This window comes from Pectinophora gossypiella, chromosome 25 (assembly GCF_024362695.1).
Source record: "Pectinophora gossypiella chromosome 25, ilPecGoss1.1, whole genome shotgun sequence".
Taxonomy (NCBI): domain Eukaryota; kingdom Metazoa; phylum Arthropoda; class Insecta; order Lepidoptera; family Gelechiidae; genus Pectinophora; species Pectinophora gossypiella.
Window position 1 is genome coordinate 5,500,654 of NC_065428.1, and position 21,070 is coordinate 5,521,723.

Sequence of the window (21,070 nt, forward strand, 5' to 3'; positions counted from 1 at the left end):
AAAATCATACAATACATATACACAATTCTTTATACACAATATAATTATTATGACATATTGTGGACTTTTCGGTATACCTACAAAAAAGGAACAATTCAACCATACGTTGTTTTGTTATATCTCAATGGGCTCAGGCAGCGTTTTCGCCGAAAGCTCCAAGTCGGCTATATTTGTAACGATAATTATGTTTGACATTCATCATCATTTTTGAACCATTTTATACAAAAAAAATACTTGTATAAATTATAAACCCTAAAGCACGCCCATGAATCACTCTACTCATTGGTGAAAACCGTATGAAAATCCGTTCAGTAGTTTTTTAGTTAGCCGCTTGTTCACTGATGCGATTAATGCCTGTTAGAATTTTACAAAATAAAAAATACGGAAATTACGGAAGGTACTTTAGTGCAAAGTAAATTATTGTATACTTAATTATAATATTATTGGTAAAAGTGATACTTTTTGAAAATTCCGTAACAAATAGACGGGTTCGCCAAATTCAATTGTAAAAAAAAAATACAAAAAGTAAAAACAATTAAAACATGCAGTTGGGTTTGAACCGTGAACCTTAAGAATGGGTGTGCGTGAAGCTAGCGGCCTCAAAAAAAAAATGGGCACGAAAAAATAATTTGACCATACCAAAAAATAGTACTCTTATTGAAAAAAATAGTACCTGTTGTAAAAAAATTAGTACCATCACGGTTCTGGATTTATAGCCATGTTTTATTGCACTTGCTAGCTTGACGGTGAGCGAAATTTGGCGAGAGTTAACGACAAGGTCTTTCGCTTTGATTTAAACGCCAAAAAATAGTATCGAAATAGTACTCACCCCCTGCAAAATACCGAAAGTAGTACTTCAACGGTTCCAAAGTTATAAAGGTAGTTCTTTGATCCCGCTAGCTTGACGTTTTGAAAATACTTATTATCTGGGGAATGCTTGCATACTTCAGTTTGTAACTAATGTCAATAAACTCGTATGAAATAGTACTCCCTACCATCATAATTTGGACCTGATTCTCTTTGTAGAAATATGTCAAAAAGTCATTATAACCTATGTCATACATTTATCAAGACGAGTACAGTCGCGAACAAAATTATTACACATGGTCAAGAATGTTGTCAGATTTCAGTATTTTTCCCCATTTTTGGGTAAAAATTGGTGAAGTGCCAGGGTTGTTAGATGAAAGTAATATCATTGTTGAAACTCTTTGAGTTATTCTACAAATACTGCAAATTGTTTATTAACAAACACTTCGATCCGTAACAAATTCAACATGAAGGTATAAATTATAAAATAAAACAGCAGATTAAAAATGTATTATGATGTATTAAAATCACAGATTGTTTTCGATAAGAACTAGACCCATGCAGCCATTTTCTATTAAAATTAGTGCATATGGGTGTATGCAATAGGAATTTTTTGTAATAGCAGCACTGAAGTGCAAAGAAATGGTAGGGTAGACCTCCAAAATGGCAATACTTACGAATAAATTGAGAGGTTATGTAATTGTCTACGTGACTGTATCAACAACAAATGTATGGCATAGGTTATGATGATTTTTTAACATTTCTACAAAGAGAATCGGATCAAAATTATGATGGTAGGGAGTACTATTTCATACGAGTTTATTGACATTAGTTACATACTGAAGTATGCAAGCGTTCCCCAGATAATAGGTATTTTCAAAACGTCAAGCTAGCGGGATCAAAGAACTGCCTTTATAACTTTGGAACCGTTGAAGTACTACTTTCGGTATTTTGCAGGGGGTGAGTACTATTTCGGTACTATTTTTTGTGGTTTGAATCAAAGCGAAAGACCTTGTCGTTAACTCTCGCCAAATTTCGCTCACCGTCAAGCTAGCAAGTGCAATAAAACATGGCTATAAATCCAGAACCGTGATGGTACTAATTTTTTTACAACAGGTACTATTTTTTTCAATAAGAGTACTATTTTTTGGTATGGTCAAATTATTTTTTCGTGCCCATTTTTTTTTTTGAGGCCGCTAGCTTGACGCACACAAGAATGGCGGCTACTGCTTTACCAAATGCGCCATTTAGAAGTTAGAAGTAGACTTCAAATTATGCATCTCTTTTAATAGCTAACCTAGTTCGCATGTGTGTGTGACAGCTTCGTGTTTGTACACAAATTGAAATGACACCAACTTTTGATGCAATGTTTCAATATGATATCTTCAGTAAATACTTCAAAATTGTAGCTTAACTTAAAGATAATGTATGTAAGATTTCGCCACCTAACATTTCACTGGGTCAGTACTCAACACTAAACGAATAAATGGAAAAAAATACGAAAACTGCAGAAGTAACGCCATCTACTGACGCAGCGTTACCTAGCTGACTGAAACACATCACCTTAACGCGCGCGAGCGCGCGCCCGAACACACGCATGCATAAACACAATACTACGAATTTGTAGGCGAGACGTTCATTGGCAATCGTCAAGTGGCGAAATGCTTACGGGCGAAACGTTCATTGATAAATAATTAATTTGCTGAAAAAGTAATGGGACATATTTTCTGTGGGCTGAAAGGTGACTGTCAAAAGATTATGTTGATGAATCTTTGATTGATCTACTGTTCTGTTGACGAACAATTCAGGGATTGATCGGTTTGTTTGTTTGTTTGTATACTCTTTATTGCTTTAGAATACAAAAAAAAATACATATAATTTATCGTTGGATAAAGCATAGGCGAGCTTATCCCTAATTGGGATTTCTTCCAGCTAACCTTGGACAGCCTGAAAGAAACTCTGAAAGAAACGGTTGTGGGCTTTCAGTTTCAGATTTGTACTGCGGGGCGGAAGGCAAGAGGGAGCAGCGCCTTATTTTTCCCTGAAAAGTAGCATGGAAAATACACCGATGATGTCATACACAGAATACCTATTATGATATATACACTATCAGACTAACACAAGACAGACAAACTGTTCAGCTACACTACTACACTTATCGTCGCCTAAGGCAACCTAGTAACATGCAATTAAGTCTTACGAAGATCCTCACGTCGACACGGCGGCGGTCGAGACATAAACCGACTCAAGATTCAACTGTCATTAATTTCAACGACCGATCCAGACCAGTTGTGACATAATTGCCCCAAGATCTGGACATGTCTTAACCTGTTTTATAATAGTATTTTTACAGGCCAAAGGATAGTAATAGCAGTGGGAAGACCCCAGGTTTTCTTCAGACAATTTAGGATGGGTTGTTAGTCTGTCACTGTGCAGTTCATCATAATATATTTTTCAAGTATTTATAATCTGCGGCAACAGCCTCCGTGGTCTAGTGGTAAGAGCGTTAGGCTAACGATCTGGAGGCCCGGGTTCGATTCCCGATGGGGACATTGTCGAAATCACTTTGTGAGACTGTCCTTTGTTTGGTAAGGACTTTTCAGGCTCGAATCACCTGATTGTCCGAAAAATTAAGATGATTCCGTGCTTCGGCGGGCACGTTAAGCCGTTGGTCCCGGCTATTAGCCGTAAAAACACCTCCTCCAACCCGCATTGGAGCAGCGTGGTGGAGTATGCTCCATACCCCCTCCGGTTGATTAAGGGGAGGCCTGTGCGTAACAGTGGGACGTATATAGGCTGTTTATGTTATGTTATAATCTGCGGAATTCTCTTGCTTTTCCGGGCGCAGATGATTCAAGCCGACTGTGTTCTAGCCAAACAAAAGACTGTCTTTTGAAGTGAAGTGGGTGGTCTGTGCTTCCAAAGGCGCGTTGTGCTGTTGGGCACTAGCGCCAATACGCAATGAAGCAGCGTGGTGGAGTATGCTCTGTACCACCTCCGGCTGATCGATGGGAGGCCTGTGTCCAACAATGGGATGTATATAGGCTGTTTATGTTTTATTTTGTATTACAATCCGTGGCGGATAAGTTGAACAATGATCATGAATGCGTAATGACATATAGGGCTTTGGACTGGGTCGTTTTACTTTTCCACTTACTTTCGAATTTTATTTATTAATTATGCATGGCATTTTGACCGCTTTTACTGATGATATGTCAGGACATTATTTCCATACAAACTCCAAAGATAACTTTCGTTTTGACGTTTCGTAAAAAGTACGCTTACAGTTATAAGTTCTTTTGAAGTATCGTGATTCAAAGAAATAACTCAAGCACTCACTAGTCATCCTTTGTTAATTCCATACACAATTCCGCTACAACCAATGTAATTCGAAAATCTCATCTAGATACAGGCTGAATTTACCATTATAATTAAAAAACATTCGAAGACCAACCATAATATTTTGAATTTGAAGGCTGATCCCCAAGACACTGGCCTATATGCTTAGTTTGGAGATTAGAGTTCACCAAATAATTTGTACACTTTCGATATAGGTAAGTAAGTACTTAACTTAATCGCACACCTGTACAAATCTCTTTGATAATAAAGAAATTATTATTATTATTACCTACTAAACTAAAATATTATAAAAAGTAGACTGTTAAATTGTGTTAGTTTTGTCCAGTGAATATAATAATAATGTATTAAAAAATAATAATAATATATATTAATACCGCGCACCCTTTATTCCGATTGCACCAACATTTTTTATAAATTATCGAACATTAAAATAAATATCCACTTTGCCACCTAAATGGCGTAGTAATAGATAATTTCTTCATCTGACAAGTGGACTGTCTAGTTTCTGTAATTGCCTAGATATTCCTCCGGGCCAGGTGGCATTTTTACGACTTTTTACAGCCATTCTTGAGATATGTGACAGCGCCATTTTATGGAAAAATATCGCGCTAATCTGTCGCTACGCTGCGTAGGTAATTGGGTAGTTTCTTAGATGAGAGATAATAAAACTCTAATAATTTTCATAGTTTATATATATACGTTTTTTTTTTGTGTCTGTGGTCTTAACCTTCATTCCTTGTTCCGCAAACTTAAACCCTGTGTTTTGTAATGTCATACTAACAAATTGTGTTGTTATTTTCTAGGTTCAATCTTTACCATTGGACTATCCACCGATTATTTTAACCTAACCGATCAAAATTATATTTTAATGTTAAGTATTTTCTCTTGAACCTTGACGTTGCCAGAATCATCGTTTCTGAACGATGCAGCCAAAAACAAAGAAAATAGAATAGATAGATGAGAGATAAATGATGAAATTCTTATTACAAAATAAAAACAGCTCTAAAGGTGACAAAAACGTTTTCTTTTTTCTATTTAACTTATTTATGAATTTTAATAAAGAAAAATGTAATAAGTGTGACGAAATCCTCACGTTTTTCTATGACGTCACAGATACAAACTCCATAGCAATTTCATGTTCAAATCGCACCTTTTTTTCTTGCAATGCTATCGTTTTAACGCGCTAAGCGGGCCACATTTCCTGGTATTTATGTCATTATGATTTAAATATAATCACACCCCGGACACTTCATACAAAATACCTTGTTTTACACGCGCATTTGTGTGTGCGACGTCTGATATCCATACGATTGAAAACTAAAGTAAGACCGAGGGGAAATAAACCGAGCTCAGCCGCTGGTGGGGAGCGGAGAGTTGCCGTTCTATACGTAGAATTATTCCTTATTCTATGGTATAATATTTTTAAGGCAAACCAAAGAACAACGGTTTATTTATTATAAAGCCATTTAAAAAAGTATATTAATAAGTCATACATATAACATAACGCGGTTAGAGCATTAAGCTCGCGATCTGATAAACAACATAGCGATGCTCCGACTTGTGAATTACTGAAGCTACTCGTAGTCTATTGTAGTAATGGACCTGTGGCAGCCCAGTTGGAAGGGCGCTTGATCGTCACTATGCGATCGCAAGTTTGAATCCCAGCACTTTGATTTACGATTTACGAATTCATGTTTGAATCATCCACACACAGCCTCCGTGGTCTAGTGGTTAGAGCGTTAGGCTTACGATCTGGAGGTCTGGGTTCGATGCCCGATAGGGACATTGTCGAAATCACTTTGTGAGACTGTCCTTTGTTTGGTAAGGACTTTACAGGCTTGAATCACCTGATTGTCTGAAAAATAAGATGATTCCGTGCTATTAGCCGTAAAGACACCTCCACCAACCCGCAGTGAAGCAGCATCTTGGAGTATGCTCCATACCCCGTCCGATTGATAGAGGGGAGGCCTGTGCCCAGCTGCGGGACGTATATAGCCTGTTAATGTTTAATGTTAATGTAATATAGAACAACGAATCGTCACCGCTCAGTCGTAGGCGTCGCAACGGACCCACAACACCTCGTGTGGCCCTTCTCTTACGTGCGTATGTAAAAGCGGGTTTCATAGTAAATGCTCCTCAACAAGTTATTAAGATAATTGGCAAACGACACAAGATATTAACCGGCAATTTGTATTCCAGTTGCATGAATATGAAATGCTGTCGCTTGGTTTTGAGATTTGTTAACTTGTTGTCTCGATTTGTAAAGGGTCGTTACCCAAGTGTGCCTGCAAGTTGTCTTTTGGTGAAATTTCGCTCTCAAAACCTGATACGTTTTACGGGTACATGTTTTTTAAAATTAAAATAAATATACTTTATTACACACAAACAAAATATCATCATCATCATCATCACCCATTAACGTCCCCTCTGCTGGGGCACGGGCCTTCCCTATGGATGGATAGGGAGATCAGGCCTTAAACCATCACGCGGGCCCAGTGCGGATTGATGGTTATTAATGACTGCTAATGCAGCCGGGATCAACGGCCAAACAAACAAAAAAAAATATACTTAAACATTTTTAAAGTATTTAGCAACAGTACAAATGGGCGGCCGTATTGCTCTGACGCAACTTCTTCCAGGCAACCACTACCAGGAATCAGCCATAAAAAAGCTTGGACTTTTTGTGCGTTTTTATCCTGTCATGTAAGCAAAGGTTACATGAAGACTAAACCCTTCGTTGGATTCAACGAAATAATGTTGCAACAACTTTATATTAATCATCATCATCATCACTATCAGCCATACGACGCCCACTGCTAGGCATAGGCCTCCCCCAAGGATCTCCACGACGATCGGTCCTGCGCTGTTTATGTGCTGCTGTTTATATTAATAATACAACGTAAGTTCACGACTATGTTTCCAACTGAGCTAGTCAGGGATATACATTGTTTTAAGTTTACGCGGTTATTATCATAATTAAAGCATAATATCGGGAGTCTCATATCCCCATTTAAACGCGGTAAGAACCCGTTATTATGTGCTTTAATTAGTCAGGGATAATTTTATCCATCACATAATAAACTAAGCCTCACTAGTGAATGCAAACCCGATCATGCGGGATCCCGATCTCGCAAGATGGCGTCTTATATTTCGGGATCAATCCCGAAGCATAATATGACGAGATCCCATTCGAGATTGGGCGAATTTTATAAGTTATACTTCTTGTTTTGATTATGCTGATTTCCAAAGATAACTTAATTATTTAGTCTTCTCTCGAGTGAGTTGTGCGGTGGATTACCAACCTCATCAACCCTGGTGTCAGGGTTACTTATTGAACAGCCAAAGACCCCAGACGTGACTCATGTAACGACTACTGATACAATAAAATAAGCATTAAAAACAATTCTAAACTGGCAATGAATTATAAGGAATTATAAGGATTTTGTTGAAAGTGGATGACGCGACTGTGGTGTGTCAAAATCATAGTAAGTGGAATTCCGTCGTGCAAATGGGAAATAGGGGTAATTTTATGTAGGTATGTTAGTATGTGTCTACAAGCAATTTGCGTATAGATTCTCGGAAAACGATAAAAATATCATCCAATTTATTCAAAGCGAACTTTCAATTCTACTTGTACGTTGCAACATGAGACTTGTGCTTGTTATTTTAATATTTTCTCGTAGTCGACTTAGCATGTAAACTGAATCGCGGAATATAAAGTGTAAACATATCTAGTTTACACGTCGTACACGAATGTAGAACGAATTACACGCTTTATTTTGGTGGGGATACACGATCCGATATTGCGTCGAGCGAAATATTCGACTCATGAAAATATCGAGTTTAATTTAATTTCCAATTTAAATTTGGAACATTAAAAATAAAAAAGTCCTTACATACCCACTGTAAAATGGTATTTATTTTTATTTCTAATAAATTAATTCCTACTAGTATTTATTATAATATATTTTTCTGATAATTCTTACGAAACATAAACTTGCTGTTTCAAATTAAGAATATTTAATGCCTATGAAAGGAGTTTGTAGTTTTCTAACAGAATTGGATTAGCAGTGTTTTGTTTCAGCTTGTGCTAATCTTTTCGTTAGATAATACCGTATCTTTTTTTAGCAAATAAGGCAAGGTATAAAAGTTTATATCTTAATTTTGTTAACAATAAATTTTGTCGTAAATTGTGAGCACGCTTTTAACCACTAGACCACGCAGACTGCTTGTTAACCATAATAATTTTGACCAATAACAGGATAGAAAAGAGAGGCGTGGTAGCCCAGTTGGTAAAACGCTTGCCTCTCACTTTGAGGTCGCAGGTTCGAACCCAGCACAGGCCTAAACCAATGAATGTCTAATTTTCGAATTCATGTTTGGATCATAAATGAAGGGAAACATCGCGAGGAAACCCACATTCCCGAGAAATGCATTTTTGGAGGTACGTGACCTAACCTGTATTGGGCTGGTTTTCACTTCGCGGGTTGGAAGGTCAGACAGGCAATCGCTTGTGTAAAAAACCGGACCTGTCAAATCTTCAGATTAGGTAAGCGGACCCCGTGGGATAATACTAGGGGGATGATGACAGGGTACGAAGCTGTTTTACAAGTACATCGCTCGCTCGTACATCTAAACTCCCGTATGTATACCGAAACATGTTTTTCTTGACGCCCAGGCGGGTGTATCTATGCAAATTGCATTACACCGTGCGCCATCTTGTTTTTCTTTTTTTTAAACGACAATGCAAAATATTCAGCCTAATAGGGGCCGAAGAAAAATAAAGCTATCCAATTTTATAGGGCAATAATGCAGGATTACTGTAATGAAATTAACTGTTGTGTAACGTTTAATACTATGTTGTTTATTTTATGGTGGCAAGAAATGGCCTGTAATGAGGCTAGCATGTAACCTTTTTATCTGTGGTAGATTATGTAGTCAGGTGATTTTGTTGTTAACCACTTGCAGAGTCGACAAAGTTGATCACTGACATAGAATAAGGAATAATAGAATAGAATAATTTCTCCGCTCCCCACCAGAAGCTGAGCTAGGTTTACCTCACCCCCTCTCGGTCTTACTTTAGTCTTCAATCATACGGGTGTCAGACGTCGCACTCACACAGATGCGCGTGTACGATAACGTCAATGTGTAGTGTCTGTGTAAAACAATGTGCTTTATATGAAGTGTCCGGGGTGTGTCACTGTTTTGTTTTTATAGCCTTTTTTAGTATAAACAATGTGGAACAGCGTGGTGGAGTATGATCCATACCCCATATAGTTGAATGAGGGGAGGCGTGTGCCCAGCAATGTTTATGTTTTATTATACTTTACCCGCATTGAAGCAGCGTGGTGGAGTATTCCATACCCCCTCCGGTTGATTGAGGGGAGGCCTGTGCCCAGCAGTGGGACGTATATAGGCAGTTTATATTTATACCTTACATTGTCATATTTTCAAAATTATTAAACCACCCCTGTAGCCATCTCTCCCCCTTAGATCTAACAAAAAAAGTAAATGTAAAATTTTATTTTTATATAAAAATTTAATTGAAAAAAAAATCTTGCACAAAATAATCCCACAAGCTACCGACAATTGCGTTCGCTCTAAAAATATATATTACGCGGTTGTTTTCACTAAAGGAAGCCTGTCAAGACCGCTTCGATGTCAAAATCTTATTAGTTAAGAAGAAGTAGGTACAAAGAAGCCTTACAGATGCTGATTGCCTGCCTACTTGAGTATGGTTTACAAGAAAGGGTAGGTGAGCGGTCGGATCTGGTCTGATGACCTTTTAAAAATAGAACGTCTTAGTAAAACAACAGAATGCTTACTCACTCATGTGCCAATGTAGGTAGTTTCAAAAAAAGTTTAAGGAACCATTATTTAAGTCTGGTCTGAGTTGCATTAGTTATATGTATTTATATATTATAGGCATATGTATATATTATTATAGTATATTTATATAGGTATATTATAATTTGTTCACGTATGTAGATTTGTCTATCTATAGTATTATACACTGCATGTCTCCTTGTCACGTAGGTCAGCTGGAAGAAATCTCTTTCTTAGAGATAAGCTTGCCTGCCTGTTTTCTTTGTATGTTTATTTTGTCTGTTTTGTTGTGTACAAATAAATAAATAAATAAATAAAGCTGATTCGTGAGTATATCCCTTTTTCATTAAGCTGAGCTATAGAGACAGCGCCAGTGGTTACGATTCTTCTTTTTGGTCATCTACTTTTGTTATATTGTTTTTTTCCATTTCCAACCGCAACTGATGTGTTTTATGATGTGTTTTAGACACATAAGAAAGAATTGCAATATCATGAGCGCCAAAATGGCCGGTAACTCGACGGTAAAACTTTAATTTCTCATCACATATTTAAATTTAAACAAAAAAATTATGTTTCAGAATTTTTTTAAATACGAGTGAACATTTAAAAATAATGTCTTTTTCAGTGGGTATTGTAAGGTTTTTTATTCTTAATCATCCAAATTCAAATTTGATATTCAATTAAATCGATTTCTTGTTTAACAAAATTCGGATTTTTTTAAATTCTTTTTCATGACAAGTATAATATTATTCGAATATATCGCTTATGGTGGTGTTTCATCATTGCTTCCCTATTAGTGCCACTTAGGGCCTATCAACATACATTTGCTTTTGACGTATTTTATAAACATTTAAAGTCCTCCTATTAGGATCACAAACGACTTGGAACCAAATTCTAAACAAAAACAAAAAAACAATATAAACTTCTTCTTCTTATTCTTACTAATTTTATGTCTCATATAAACAATCTCTTAAAATAGGTACTAGTTTTTTTTTTCCTATGTTATCTACTCTACTATATACAATACAAACATCTGTATTGGTTAGCGAGTAATATGATAACTTGTCAATAATAATATACAATCAATCAACTCGTTTATAGTTCAGCCTGACACAGTATTCATCAAACTAAAATAAAAAAAAAACAGCGTCAGCAACAATGTCGTGTGACTGGTTAACAGACAGACAGGATCGATAACAAGTTTTATATTATATAAATACAGGGTGTTAGTGACACCTTGCTGAGTACTGAGGGAAACAATTCAGCTCTTAATTCTGAGTTGATATCAAGTAGAATTTTTCGCTGCAAAATGGAACTGAAAATAATTTAAAATTTCAATTTTTTTTTATTATTATTTTTTATGGTTTATTCTTGTTTTTAGTTCCTTTTTGACGAAGCCTGTGGTGGATTTAATGCTGTTTTTTTTTAAATCAATATAAATTTTAATACAAATACAAATACTGAGAATTATTGAGGACAGAAGAGGCAAGATGATTGGACACCTAATAAGACACGACGAATTCATTAAAAACATCATAGAAGGAAAGCTAGAAGGAAAGAGAGGAAGGGGAAGACCAAGAAGAGCTTACATGGAACAGATTAAAGAAAAGGTTAACGTCGTGTCTTATAGGGAAGTCAAGGAATTGGCCTTTGATAGACTGGAATGGAAAATGCTACACCGACAAGAGCGTGGCTCTTAAATTGATGAATAAATTTTAATGAATTTTTGACTGGAAATTCCACAAGATATCAAGTCAGAATTATTATTATGGTCTGAATCATCCCCCTCAGTATTCGTTATAGTGTCACTAACACACCCTGTACATACAAATTATACATAGACAGGCGCCTATAACCTGGTTAAATATGGCTTCTTTTGAAATAACACCTGGACTTAAAAGATTATTGGAAAAGAGAATATTTAAAGAACACCTTGACACCTTACGATTTGCCTTGGCGAGTTTATTTATAGTAATACTTATTATAGGTAAGTAAATAAAAACATGGATAATTGAGGCAGTTAAATTATATTTATTTTTATCAGATCAAAGACATTGCTTAATTATAAATATTCCAATGTTTTTCGAAATCAAATTATTAATACACGGCGCTGCGGCAAATGTTACTTAAAATTTAATTAGAATCGAGTTTTCTTGATCAAAAATTCGGAATTGTATATTTAGCTTAGCTAAACTTAGTAATTTATGAAACCCTTGTTGATTCATGGACCTAGAAGGTACACTAACCAAATTGGAGATGTCTTTAGACTTTTCAGTACGATCTACTCTGAACCGGCGCGCGTGTATGAAACGATTGATGAATGTGGAGAAAGCAAGAGAAGTGTGTTAGGATCGAAGCAAATGGGACTCCATATTCTCTGCTTACCCCGATGGGAAATAGGCGTCAGTTTAGTATGTATTAATTCATTTTAAGTGCAGTTTTCACTAACACAGTTGGCTCTACCACTATAGACGGCGATACAACTCACCACTTATCACGTTGGTCTAATGCCCACAACTTAGTTCATCTTTCGATGGATGTACCTCTGATTATCCCAATTGGGATATAGTGTGAGATTATGTTATCAACCTTCTTTTCGAGTGCTTATATATGCAAACTCCTTCACAAACCTACGTCTTAAACTTTGAAAGATATCACACATTTCTTGAAACTAATTTAAGACTCGTGGGTTGAACAGCGTAAGGTGTGGGCGAGGTACCTATGAACACATTTTATAATAATTTTATTTTGGTGGTTTGAGCGTTCGCCTCTGGATGAGGTGGTCCGAGATTGATTCCCGATGGAGACCATGTCGAAGTCACCTTTTGTGACTGCTTTTTATTTGGTATAAACATTGTAGGCTGGATCACTTGGTAGGTCGAAAAAATAATTCGGAATATGGAAGGCACGTAAGCCGTTGCGACTCTACTCATTTCCATTTTAAATAGGTAACTATGTTTCTGAATGCGAATATAGCAAAATTAACCAAATATTTTTTTAAGGACAACGAGCTAATCCCTTGTCGCCATTAGACTTACCATATCCAAGAACTGTATAATATATATCTTAGGACTGTATCAACAGTGGCTGCAATCTGTCTTTGATTACTTATAGCCCTGCCCATCCCATTAGGGATTAGAATAGAATAGAATAGAATAACTTTATTCCCAAAACAGTGAAGGTTACAAAAGCATTTACATAAATTAAGTTTAACAATTTATGACTAGTAGCTAACACTGCCCAGGGAAATGGGACTGACTCAGCATATTGTTGCTAAGAGTATGGTACGAATGCCCACTCTCACCAACACTGATATTCTGCCAGTACCCATATTACGCTTATAATTAGTAATAAATGAATTGAACGTGCCAACAAAAAACCGTGCCGTGAATTGTTTAAACGGAAAAAAATATATAACAACAAAACAAAAAACAAAGGTAAGGTTAACAAAGTACTAAATGAAAATCAGTAGTATGCCAAGGGGTTAAATCATAATTGATAGATTACAGGCGTGAATACTGAATATGTATGTAAGCACAAAACACTGTTACTCGAATACTTGTCTTTTGAAATAAAAGGGCTGCCCCTATTCAAAAGTAGGCATCGTCTAATAAAAATCACGTAAACAAAAATCGATTAACTCGATTCTTTCCCACGAGCGAGAATCGATTAGTAAATCGATAACTGTTATCTTTGACACGGTTGTGGTTTTAAACGTTTAGGATGCTAGGTTCATGGTTCCATTATTGTTAAGGTCTGAAGAACAATAAAAAAGCGTGAAATATGCTCATCAAAATGCGCGTTAATAATTGTAATTTCAGTGTTAAAGATATCTTGTTTGATTTTTGTGTTTACATGTTGTACTTTACATAAAAAGATGGATAGAACCACTAGTGAAAAGACAGTTTTAAAGACAAATGTAGAACAAAATTCTAATAGGGATGTAACAAACCGTGTGATAATAGGCAGTGATCGGATATTCGTCCGCTTAATTTCGTAGCTATTTATGCTCCTAGCATTATCTCGTTTTTCACAGGGTCCGATTACCTAACCTGAAGATTTAACAGGTCCGGTTTTTTACAAAAGCGACTGCCTGTCTGACCTTCCAACCCGTGAAGGGAAAACCAGCCTAATACAGGTTAGGTCATATACCTCCGAAAATGTATTTCTCGGGAATGTGGATTTCCTTCACTGCTGAGCATGTGATAATCATTTATGATCCAAACATGAATTCGAAAACAAATTCGACAATTATTGGTTTAGGTTTTTTGGTGTGGGGCCGAGCTGCTGATGTAAATACAATTCTTTTTATTCAAAAAGAGCAGTTCGTGCTATTTATAATCTGCATTGTTGAGATTGAATAAATAATGACTGTATTAAATAAATAAACATACAATACAAGGAACAAATATAAAATTGCTACCTATCCAAAATTCTAGGCTAAGTAAATTAAATTCATCTTTTTTGGGGCTATGTATTACGTTTTTACAATAAAATACCGGACAGTATTTTGAATGTATCAGAAAATAAATTTAAAGCTCATGTGAAGCTTACTTTATGTAATAAAGCTTATTATAAGATTAATGATTACTTAAAATACCTGGTATTAAATGTGTTTCTCTAGTTATTAACTAACTTGTAATGTATACCTTTGTATACCTTATTTAAAAGATGTGTTGCTGTTGCAGTTTCTTGTCATTTCTTCTCCTCAGCCATAAGATCTTGCGAAATGACGCAGATTCAAAATGTTAAATTGACCTTCAACAAGTTTATCTATGATACTTACTTACGTTGAAAAAATGATTCTGATTTTGATTCTGCCTGTGCTGGATTCAAACCTGCGACCTCAAAGCGAGAGGCAAGATTTCTACCAACTGGGCTACCACGGCTTCCATTTAATTTCCTCATAGAGCTGGCACTGGAAAACGTCGATACCCGAAGGACCCAGATACCGACCCCGCCGGCGTGGTCGACGATTTCCCTCGCAGTGCTAATCGCTATCGGCCATTTTTTTTTTGACGTGACTTATTGTAGATTTGCCGCAGATGGCATTAACTACTTGGCCGGACAAATGGGGAGCGCTGAAGGCTCTCACCCGGTACAACGTTTAAGACAACAGGCCTGAGGGTGCCCAGTTGGGCGCGAACCTCGGCTCAGGGCGTCGTCTGAGAGGAAAAATACTGAAAGGATTAATCGACCCTAGAGGGTCGATAGCGATAAGCGCTGAATGAGGGAAATCGTCGACCACGCCGGCGGGGTCGGTATCGGGGTCCTGAAGTGTTTGGGCCAACTAGCGGCGGTATATCTGTATTTCACTCAGATGCCGCCCTGAGCCGAAGTTCACGCTCATCTGCGCCCCTTCAGGATTTTTGTCTTAAATGTTTGAACCGGGTGGGGAGGGACTTTTCAGGCTACGTTCACCAAAAACAATATAGATGGCGTTGTACAGCTTTAGCGTGATAATCAACTATTTTCTCATCATTCGGGTACACAGGTTTTAATACAATCTACTCTGAACCGGCGTGCGTGTATGAAGCGATTGATGAATGTGGAGAAAGCAAGAGAAGTGTATCAGAATCGAAGCAAATGGAATTCTATAGTATCTGCTTACCCAAAAATCACTTTGTGATCCCTAGTTTGGTTAGGACATTACAGGCTGATCACCTGTTTGTCCGAAAGTAAGACGGAAGGCACGTTAAGCTGTTGCTCCCGGTTACTTTTTACTGATCTAAGTACATAGTCGTTACATGAGTCATGCCAGGAGCCATTGGCGCCTCAATAGTAACCCTGACACCAGGGTTGATGAGGTTGGTAATTCACCACACAACCCACATGATAGGAGAGAAGAATATGAGCTGAATTTTGTATCATATTTACCGGATGTTGCAGGAATTCCAAAAAGCATAATCCGTCGGCTTTTTTAAAAGTAATAAATTGACAGTATTCGTATTAATTTTGCCATTGTGATGCACACAGGAACTGACAATTAAGTTGTATTATAACGTGGCCAGCTCTACGAAGCAATGTAAATAAGCCGAAATACGGACTCTGTTTGTATTCATTATATAGTTTTCTCATCGAGCATAAAATTACATTAAATAACACAACATAAGCTCACGACTATATCCCAATTAGGGTAGACAGAGCTACATTCTTCGCAAGATGAACTAAGTGAGCTTTCTGTTAGACCAACGTGATAGATGGCGAACCGTATCGCCATCTATAATGGTTGGGCCAACTGTGTTCGTGAAAACTTAATAACTCATTAGTGCAAGTCCGGATTCTGAGTTCGAAAAGCAAACCGGTACAGTCATAATATCATGTACGCACTTTAGAACCCCGTTGCACTATCATATTTGACATTTAATGAGATTTAAGAGTAATTTTTCAAAAAATTTAATGTGACATGGTATCAAAGTGTATATTAGTACTCGTGACCGTACCACAGGACCGCAATGACCAGACTAAAATATTGTATTAAATACTCGTAGATAATAATAAAAATGAAAAAAATACCATCCCAAATGACAATGGGCACTATCCCTTCCTCTTTAAAATGATATACATTATGATATATAATTATTTATGTAGACTTAGTTACACAGATACAAATCTTGAGTCGATTTTGGTCCCTCACTGTATTTTATCACATTTTTAGCCATGACAAACATGGCCGTAAAAAAAACCCGTGACAGGATCTGATAGAACTTTGCCAGAATCATAGGGAAAGCGTAAACTTTCATTACATATAAATCTCATCGAGATTCGCCCTACCTCCTTTAAAATGTTAGTTATTTTAATTTTAGACGTATCTTTCAATTTTACCATGACGTCAGACGTCACACTGACGTACGTGTACGATAACGTCAATGTGTAGTGTATAAAACGAGGATTTTGTATGAAGTAACCGAGGTATGACAGTAAGTACATTAAAGTCAGTGTACCATCTTTTGACCGTAACTAAGCAACAACAAGTACAATAAACAGCTAAGCAGGCCAAATTGCACAGTTGATTGGTTAATAAGTAACGCTGTTTAACGAGCAATTAAAAATATAACGGAACTAGCTACGCTGCGTCCGGTAAACGTCAACCAACAAAAATGTTTATTGCGCAAACTACTATAGTCGTTTTTTATTATACTTTTTGAGTCATACTCACGCATAGAATCGCTCGAATACTAAGCTAGGCTCTAACCTCGAATAATAAGCAAGTATTAAGTATGTACTGGTTGGAGGCCGAGGAAATGGATTCTGGTAGGGCTCTAGCTAGAACATCACCGATTGAGAAATTGCTCGGTGTATTGCGGAACGGAAGGCGATTGGGGCATCCACCTTTCTACACGCCCTATCTATGGAGTAAAGGCGATTACTCCACCGAGAAGAGCGCAGCTCTTAAATAAAGAGAGAGAGAGATTAAGTATGTATAGTAACTTAAGTAAATACTCATCGCCGAATTCGACGTTCGACGAATATTTACTTAAGTAAGTATTAAGTATCTATACTTACATAAGTAAATATTCGTCGGGACCGATTGCTATAGACATAAGTACATACATATTATAAGATCGCGCCTACGCCCCGTTGGGGTAGGCAGATACCAGAGAGAGGGGATGTTTCGAAGTAACAAAAACTGCCTATTTCTCCCATCAGGTGTCGCTACCGTAGTGTACTTAAATTTTGACAGTTCCCCTTACTATTAGAGGAAACAAACATATTACTTTGTTTATATTTTTACACTATAACCCTTTGCGCGGCGTTTAACTGCAAAATTATAGTGTTACATTTATTCCCTTAAAAAATGGAGAGAAAGAAGAAAAGTCAGATAAACTTATTTTTAATAAAATCTGCCATTTTCAAACTAGCTGCTTTTCTTTTTCGTAACTCATCCTTCAGACGGGATACACTCCGCAATTTATCACGAATTTTAGCTGGACAGTATGGAGAACTGTCAAAATTTAGAAACACTCAACAGTGCTGCCACCTACATTTGAGCGTCTAGTTTTTATCCTCATTCGACAGTGGTACCAACAAAATATAAACTTATTTATTAAACTTAAGGAACTCAACATCAGACAGTCTTTTATGAATTTCACCACGTAAAGTTGTTGCATTTAATTAATTTAGTTATATTCGTAGTATTCACCTGACTTTCATTTCTTTGACGCTTTTACAAGGTTATATTTTTGCTGTCTAGTTGAATTTTGTCTGGAATCTCTTTATTACATACCTACTTAAATCATCTTTGTTGAAACCTCGGTTCTTCTTCTATTGTGTGAGTTGTGAGGTGAATTACCAACCTCATCAACACTGATGTCAGGGTTATTATTGAGCCGCCAAACGCCCCTGACATGGCTCATGTTACGATTAGTCACTTACATCAGTAAATAATAACCGGGACCACCGACTTAACGTGCCTTCCGAAGTACGGATCATCTTACTTTCAGACAATGAGGTGATCAGCCTGTAATGTCCTAACCAAACTGGGATCACAAAGATGATTTTTGTGTTTTTTCCCGCCGGGATTCGAACCCGGGACCTCCGGATCGTGAGCTCAACGCTCAACCACTGGACCACAGAGGCCGTTCGGAAACCTCGGTAAGGTGTTTGTACTTAGTTCATCTTATGGATGTACCTCTGGCTACCAATTGGGATATAGTCGTTAGCTTATTTATTTTTTTAGACGCTTTTTGTAAAGACCAGCTGCTTTTCTTACCAGACATATCGTAAAAACCGATTGTGTTCTTTCTTACATGATAGACCATTATACAGAGTGTCTCGTAATAATAGAAGTGGAATATGGAAGATATAATTCTCGCCTAATTATCTAAAACTAGCTTCAGCAGTAGGTTTTTTCCATTTTTAATTTTAATTATTTTTTTGGAACATCCTGTATATGGGAGATGGACTAATCACATATCTCCATACGGTTCGTTATAATTATTCTTCTTAGGACTTCGTATTAGAGGTTGAAGAGGTGCAAGTTCTCTTCAAACAACTTGTCGACCTGCTCAACCTGATAAGGATTACAAGTGCGAGTGTATGTATAGTTTATTTATCATGTACCTATACTACGTATAACACCCTGTGCCACACTTTCGCCTGCCTGTTTAGCGGCTTAAGGGCATTTAGACTAAAGTATGACTAAGAGGGGGTGAGGAAAAGATCCTTCGTCCACGTTCGTAACTAGTTATGAAAAAAGAATTTTCTTCGCTGTTTGATAACCAGTTATCAAAGAAGACTCTTTTTCCATTTTCGTAATTAATTATTATTTCTAACCAGTTACGAAAAAGGATTTTTTTGTAACCGTCTAAAGTAGCTTTTACAAGGGGATTGAAATCGCGCCAAAAGATCATTAATTATAATATAGCACCTTTTTTCTGATACTACTATAGCATAGGAACTATATTTGCTCGATAAGTTGGCCATTTATAGGCAAAAAAGAAAAAAAATATTCAATTGTTTTTTATTGTTGCATTGTCAAATCAATTAAACAAATATATCGGCGCCCGACATTCAATGGTTACCAATCCATACGCATTATTATTCAATATTCTATGACTGTTATTGGATTTTCTCTCAGGGTAGGTAGAGATTCTTAGCCATAGCAGGGCTTATTCATTTAATCATTGCCAATTTCTCGGACGACATTTATGAAAATTAACTTTGTTATAAATTCGAGTAACTTGATCTTCTTCTTTAGGGTTGCAAAAATGTTTTATGAATATTTTCACTAGTGAAGATAATTATTTAAATTTAGATGACCCGGTAAACTTCGTATTCCTCTTTCTATATTTTCTCACCTCTTTAATCTTCGCTACGACAAACATTTCAAAAACAAAATCGAACAAAAACTTCTCGCGACAAAAACGAACTGAAATTGATTTTCGACACGCACATTTTCATAATTTAAAAATGTTAATTTCATATATGACGTTTATTATACGACATATGACGAGGAGTAGGTGTAATATACAACTTTGTCTACTCCTTCGTGGGTACAGGCGTGTTGCTTTGTTTGGTTAATTTGACTGCACCATGAATCGATCCTGTACGTCCAGTTTTTAAATGATCTTTGTATTTATAACACTCACCCTTGCTTAGGGGTACATAATTTGGGTGTCATTACACTTTGTATGTAGTATGTCGTTCTGTGTTTTTGTAATGCTTGTTCACTTAGAAATACACACGGCCTCCGTAGTCCAGTGGTTGAGCGTTAGTAAATGCTTACTTATTCAGATATTTCAAAAAATTCGTGTATAAAATTATATATATTCTTTTTAAAATAGCTTAAGGTGTCTGGCCGTTTATCGACCACTGTCATTACACTTTAAAGTTCAATGTACATAGAGGTGAGGGGACGGGGTGGTTCCGGAGCGGAATTTGTATGTAAATACTCGTGGATTGTGAGGTGGATTGCCAACTTCATCAACCCTGGTATCAGGGTTATTATTGAGCCGCTAAAGGCTCATGACATGCCTCATGTCACACAACAACATGTTACTACTAACTTACATCAGTAAGTAGTAACCGAGACCTGCCTTCCGAAGCACGGATCATCTTACTTTCGGACAACCAGGTGATCGACCTGTAACGTCCTAACCAAACTAGGGATCACAAAGTATTTTTTGTGTTATTTCCCCACCGGGATTCGATATGGGGATCGTGAGCCTAACGCTCAACTACTGGCCTACGAAGGCCGTATGTATTTCAAAGTGAACAAGCATTACAAAAACCGCACAGAACGACATACTACATACAAATTGTATTGACACCTAAAACAAATATAGTAACATGCTTTATCATCATCCTCATGCCCTTATCTACAGTCATGATGATGATGCGATCCAGCCGATTTCGGCTACGGCGACTGCTTCAACTCCGACGTTCATGTGCTCGCATGTGGCTTATATAGCCAATCTTATTGGAAAAGATCCTCGCACATAGCGGGCAACCCACTTTAGACCCCTGTCGTACTATCATATTTGACATTTAATGAGACCTACGGTTGCATTTGTCAAAAAAGTTAATAAGACATGGTTTCAAAGTGTATACATATTAGTGCTCGTGACCGTACACT

General features: G+C 36.9%; 1 protein-coding gene and 1 non-coding gene across 2 annotated transcripts in view; one reads left to right on the top strand and one right to left on the bottom strand.

Moving 5' to 3' along the window:
- LOC126378062 (irregular chiasm C-roughest protein-like) overlaps nucleotides 1–21,070 on the bottom strand; it is a 107,958-nt gene that overhangs the window by 76,891 nt on the left and 9,997 nt on the right. The gene's annotated exons all lie outside the window — the stretch shown is intronic.
- Nucleotides 3,288–3,359, top strand: Trnav-aac (transfer RNA valine (anticodon AAC)). Its single transcript has one exon. It is a non-coding gene; the product is annotated as a tRNA-Val (tRNA).